At 43.6% G+C, this 6,703-nt stretch overlaps 1 pseudogene; it reads right to left on the bottom strand.

Annotated features, from left to right (window-relative positions):
* Positions 1 to 3,005: 3,005 nt before the first annotated feature.
* Positions 3,006 to 4,110, bottom strand: LOC146174708 (uncharacterized; annotated as a pseudogene).
* Between the last annotated feature and the right edge of the window lie 2,593 nt (positions 4,111 to 6,703).

The following is a 6,703-nucleotide window of genomic DNA, read 5'->3' as shown; positions in this document are numbered from 1 at the left end:
CCCATATGGAGGGCTGCTGGTTCCAGATGCAGACCTTAATGGTTTCATATGAGAGGTTGCTGGTTCCATGAAGCACCAGAAGAGACCCTTCTGGTTCCATATGGTGCCTTAGTGGTCCCACATGGAGGGCTGCTGGTTCCAGATGCAGACCTTAATGACCCCATATGGGAGGTTACTGGTTCCAGAAAGCACTTAATGGTCCCAGTTGAAGCCCATCTGGTTCCACATGGGATTGGTACTGTTCCCTTAAGGAGTCATGCTGTTCCCATATGAAGCTTGTGTGGTCCCAGATGGGACCGAAGAACAGGATCATTCAAAGGGAACAAATCAAAGGCAATCAATTCAAAGGGAAGAATCATTCAATTGAGGGAGGTGGGTCCACCCACATTTTCAGGCAGTGTAAATGAGCTCTATAGTGGGGATCTTGCAATAGGACAATTTGCTAGCTTCAAAAATCTGTCGGAGTAGTTTTTGTCAAAACATGATTTAGACTTATGGCCCCTGTCTAGTTTCAGGTGTTAAGGTGTTCCACTTCATACTGATGAGCAGAACTTAGTTCTAGTACCAGCTTCAGTTTGAAATCGCCTTCACCAACATGAGACGTGTTGATGTTGCATCCGCATGTGTAAAGTGTTTGCCTTTTCTCGATCTCATGAACCACAGAAATTCAGAAGTATAAGACTTATATTTCTTCAGTTTTGATGCTACCATGACTTCAAGCTCAACTTGAACTTCAAACTGGTCACTGCACACTTTATATGCAGTTAAAATTATTGGGTTTGGTTTGGTTGGGCTGCTTAGGCGATGATGCTGGTGAAAATGATGCAGCTGCAGATCAGGCGATGCCGGGTTTGCAGAAACCATTCCTTCTTGGGTATAGTGACAACTATTTGGGAGATATGTCAGTAGTAGTACAATCCATAATTTTAGTAAAAAATCAGGGGTCTTCTGAGTGAATCGGGAAGGTTGGAAGGTATGCATTGGTGTACTTATCGATGTATGCAGAAAATAAACTGCCAAACAAATTACTAATGGCTGAATTTAACTGCCGTCTGCAATGTAGATTACTGTACAACAATGTACTGAGTTAGCCAAGCGGTTCCAGCATGCAGTAAATGCATCCAGCAGTACACATTTTGCCCCCATTGCTGTGCATTACCCACCCATCCAAGTGTGGACAGCATGTCACTCTCTCTCTCCCTGCATTGAGCAGTGAGCTAGGTTCACATAGCTCAACACAGCGCAGGGCATGTAATTGCACACTTGGTGGCTCTCATCATGAGCAAGGGTGGCATCCATGGGTAGTTGCCATCAAGGAGGAGCCTAACACAGTATATGCGAAATGAAGGTTTTATTTGATGCTGTTCACTTCATGGTGGCAATTATTTAAATCACTGGCAACTCATCACAATTCACTATGAATGGTTCCCAACACCCAGATGTTTAGAAACCTTTTGCAGTCATCACCAAGTGATAGTTCATTTACAGATGCCAAAAATACTTATTTTCCTTGTTTATAAGAAGCTAAATAGACTGACTACTCTGGATAAAATTGAAGAACTGTAATTTTGCATAATTATTCAAGAAGTGCCAAGCACTGTGTAATCCAAATGAGGGGCTACGCAAGTGCTAAATTACACATTTGAAATATTTTACCAGGTAGAAACTGATTGAGACTAAAAACACAAGCAACACTTACTAATACCATTAAAATTGTAATAGATTGTATTCACAATGAAATGTAGAGAAATATAATTATACAATCAAATATAAAGCACAAATTGCTACACAGAAACGTTTAACTATATAATGTCCACAACCTCAAAGCAAATCACATTTCATTTAATATTTTCAAACAATTGTATTGCAGTCATACACAAGTTACCCTGCAGCGAAGCTCTGGCCCCAATTCTAACCACCATAGCTCCATGACCAAAAATTTATACGGAAGCTTGACTTCTTAAGTACAAAGGCAAGTTACAACACAAGTTTTTTTTACTCTAAGGGATTATGAAATTGGGCAAATGAATACAAAATAGATACCACATCTAATACCATACGTGACAAAAGCAATTCACATAAAGACACAAGATTAAAAGAACAAGCATTCTTATAGATAAAAAAACTGGGTCACATAAAGCATACTAATGAAAGGCGAGCAAAAGCCAGGAATAAAAAAAAATGTCTGGGGGTGCCTCCCAGTCTACAGACAAGCGTCAGCCCGTGACGTCAGTGGAGATGCGCCGGAGATGAAGAGTTGCAGGTACAGTGAGCTATAAATATGATTTCTAGCTCCCTGTAGTTGCCGGTAATAGTTGTTCTTTACAAGGAAGATGCTTGGAGTAGCAGAAGTCCATCAAAAGAGTCGTCATATGAAAAACACACTTCCAGTCATTCGTATCGCTGTCCTTCTTTTATGTGCTAGCAATAGGCCCGAGAGTTGAACAGTGTAGACTATTAGTTTTTCTTATACCATTGCGCTTTCTCGCTTTCATTCAACTTAATCAGTCACTACAGTTGCCCACTGTAGCTGCACGCTATTGAAGCCTCGGCAAAGGAAGCCAATACAGCCCTCCGCTGGGTAATTCCAGCAGTAATCGGCTCCAAAAGTGCTGAACTACTACTCTCCAAGCATAAACTAAACTATTTCTACGCACAAGTGAAGCTTACGGTTCAGAATATTCGCACGCGATAATTGGTTTCGAAGGCAGCATCGCTTGGCGCTGGGTAGGTAAGCTGCGTTTTAGCCTACGCCCCATGTCGCTGCCGATCGTAGCGCCACCTTTGTTTAAAACATGACGCTTGTCTATAGACAACAATATCTAAAGCAGACAAATGAAAAAAAAAATAGGATAAAAACTGTCGAATATTAAAAGATATTAACTGACTGATAGAGTTTTTACATACAGCTTGATAAAATATATTCTTCCATCAAAGTTTATATAAGTACATGGAGTCACACCATCTAAGAGTTCCACAAATTTTGTTGACTCGACCTGGTGAGCTCAAATGATGGGTGCACAATTATACAAGGCAGAGGTAACAAACTTTTTCGATGAAGCAAACACTCTCATGCTACCAGCCAGATCTTTTGAAAAAGACAATTTTTTGTACCTTCAGGCACTTTCCTTTATCTGTAACCAATGCTGTAGAGTCTCTTTTGTTTGCCCTTGAGTACTGCTCACTGTGGAACATGAGCCCAGACAGAACAACTCGGTCATGTTCCACAACAGGGCCACTTATTATGTCACCAACATGGTTTTGAACTAAGTCACACAGTGGCCCAGAAAGGGGTCTAGGCTTGCTAGGAAAGAAAATGCCTTTGGTGTTTGATGGGCAAACTTCTGAGAGAAACAGCCGAGTCTGAGGACTAGCTAATGCCTTTAAAGTTTTGTAATTACTCCCCTTCATCAGCCGTTCCACAATTTGCACAGGCACTCCTTTTGCCAATATGACTAGTTCTTTTAGTTAACCAATGCTGGATTCAAATGGGAAACACGAATGTGCCCAGAGTGGGCCTTGCAGTGTAGCACTTTTTGGGATGTGTAGTAACTGGTGCACATTGCATGTCATTTGCCTTTTCCCATACAAGAACTGCACCCCAACTACAAACTTAACAAGGCACTCTGAACTTCTTGCTATTTCAGCACTACTTACTTCCTTCTGTAGCAGAAAAGAAATTCCTTCAACAAGGAGTGCAAAGTGCTCAAAATACTATTTTGGCAAGATCCCTGCCAAACAAGGCAAGGAGAAATAAAGCAGCCATTGCTGCCATTCTGATGCCTTCCAGTACTTCCGCAAAGAAAGTGAGCGGGGCAGGCGGCAGACAGAGATATGAGGCCTAATTGAACAGAGCCGCTCGTCTAGAAGCTGTGGTGAACCAATGTAAAAGGGTTCTCCAACACCTGACATCCAATTCTCTGTTATCTGACGTGCCACTCCCAGAAGAACGTAGTGCATGTAGTCTGGAGTGAATCCCCAGACTATATCGAAGTGTCTCAAGTTCATTATTGGTGTTGGCCCCTTTACACCTTGGACTGGCTCTCCATCCTCTGCAGCTGCATGCATCTTTTGCCGGGTGTCTGCTGTGTCCCTGTCGGGCATGATGCTATCGACAGGGTACATGAAAGTTCCTGTTTGAAGCAGTAACAATGATAGAAAGTCAATGGTCTTTCACTAAGAGCTTGGAGAGATATTGCCATACACATCAGTACAGTCTCAATTACAGGATAGGAGAAAACATTTCAGTAATGATATTGATGATGGTGCACTGAAATCTGTGCTACAGTGATAAGCTGCACAACTGTGGTTAATGCTCAAAATATATTTCAAATGCTCACATTTAAAATATAACACATATGCATGAATACCAATCTCAACATATATCCTAAGGTACTACTTTTGCTAATTTGGTTTACTTACCATCTACACTCTCTCCAGGGTGCAAACACCAACCACAGCCATAAAATCTATTGAACAAAATTTTGCATGGCTGCTCTTGCAGGGGCATCGGCACAGCAGCTGAGGCAATATACCTGGAAAAAAGAAAATAATTTTGAGTTCTCATCTCACAGAGCTTTTACATAAACACAAACTTAAAAAGTCCCCGCAGGGGGCACCTGTTAAAGCAGGTGTTTGTGTGTTTTGTGCGACACCACGGACCCCGAGCACCCACGCTTAGCCGTGCGTGGCATCGTCGTGTCTGGGGAAAAGGGGATCCTGGTGGTTGAGCTGATGCCGAGTGTTTGGACCCCTAAGGCCCCTCGGTGGAGGCAACACACCACTTTGGCCCACGCTTCCCATAGACGGCACCTTCGGGCTGACCCACCCGGGGGAAATCGGCAGTCGCCTTTTCCTATCCTCCCCTCTATCTTTCACTTTCCTATCCTCTTTCTCAGAACTTTCCTGTCTTCTCCTCCCTTCTCGCTTTTTCCTTTTTCCTGGCGGCGAGGGTTAACCTTGTGTGGCTAACCACCCTGCGTTACGCCGTATTTGGTTATAGTCAGAGTGTACAGCTGACGTGGCCAGGACTCTTTGTACAAGCTCCTTTCCCGTCCCCTTGTTGGGCTCCATGGTGGGTGGCTGCCACTTTGGCCGAAAAATATCACATTTTATGGCTGCTTCTCTTTCTGGAACTGATCGCCCTCTCAAAAGAGGGCGGACCGATGTAACCCATGAATTTTTTCAAAAAAACAAAGAAGTTTTCCCAAAGTACTATGTGATACATAGTGAAGAAGAGCAAAAATCAGCGAGAATTATCTCCCCATTCATAGTTGAGAAATCACTGACAAGTGCACTAGGTACAGGTTACAAGGTGAAAAAACTGGCAAGTGGAGACCTACTGCTTGAATTGAAAGACTACATGCAATACTTGAAACTGTCCAACATTGAGTGTATCGGGGACATACCTGTCTCGATCACTGCTCATCGATCACTGAACACTGTCCGAGGTGTGATTTCAGAAAATGATTTCATACACTTGACAGAAAAAGAACTGTTAGAAGGACTTGCTGATCAGAACGTTGTAAATGTCCAGAGGATTAAGATAAGAAAAGAAAACAAAGAAATCCCGACAAAGCACATCGTCCTTACATTTGCTTCCAGTGCTCTCCCTGACACCATTGAAGTAGGCTACCTGAAGATAAGTGTAAGACATTATATACCGAACCCTAGACGATGCTTTAACTGCCAGAAATTCGGCCACGGCTCACAGAGTTGTCGCGGTCGCCGAACTTGTGCGAAATGCGCTTCAAAAGAACACTCAACTGATGAATGCACCGAAACCACATTGCAGTGTGCTAACTGTGAAGGAGAACACCCTGCTTATTCAAGGTCTTGCCCCACGTGGAAAACTGAAAAAGAAGTAATCACTATCAAAACAAAAGAAAACTTGTCATATAAAGAAGCGCGACAAAAACTGGCCACTACTCCTGCTTTTCAGTTCACTGCAAAACCAAGTTATTCTGGTATGGCACAACAGCGCGGGGTGCCACACCAACATATAGCACCTGCCCAGGCCACACAGAGTGAGCCTCGGGCAGGGCTACCCGCGCCCCAGGTGGAAGTGGCTCATGCTGCTCCCCCACCTCCATCTCAAAAGAAGGCTATGCAGCCCTCCGGGTTGACAAGCCTGAAGGTCTCTCCTCATGAGGCGAGGCCTAACACGAAAGAACACTTATCTGGGGCACGCTCCTCCGCTGCCTCTGAAGAGGAGGCAATGGACACGAGCCCCGGTAGGGCTGTGCCTTCGACGTCAGACGGACGACGGCACAGCTTAGACCGTCAAAAAAAAGACAGGCCCCGAGTCGTTGGGCCAAAAAAAAACCTAAGCTAGTTTTTCACATTTTTCATAAAATAAGATGGCTTGTATAATACATTGGAATTGTAGAGGACTACTAAATAATTACAGCGACATAAAGGACATCCTGGCTACATTCTCCCCATTGGCTTTGTGTCTCCAGGAAACCAACTTAGGTCCTCAGAACAAAAATTTCCTTAAAAATTATAAAATCATCCGCCGGGACCGGGAGCTGTCCAGCAGACTCTCGGGTGGTGTAGCCATCGTCGTGAAAACTGGAATCGCTGCTCAGGAGCTGACTCTTAATACCAGACTTGAAGCGGTAGCAGCCACATTATTAACACATAAAACCATCACAGTATGTTCAGTATACCTCCAACCACACATCAAGATAACACTAGATGA

Source organism: Amblyomma maculatum, chromosome 11 (assembly GCF_055883805.1).
Source record: "Amblyomma maculatum isolate TAMU_Amacu chromosome 11, ASM5588380v1, whole genome shotgun sequence".
NCBI lineage: Eukaryota > Metazoa > Arthropoda > Arachnida > Ixodida > Ixodidae > Amblyomma > Amblyomma maculatum.
Note: the sequence above shows the minus strand (reverse complement) of the source record. Positions and strands in the feature narration are given on the sequence as shown.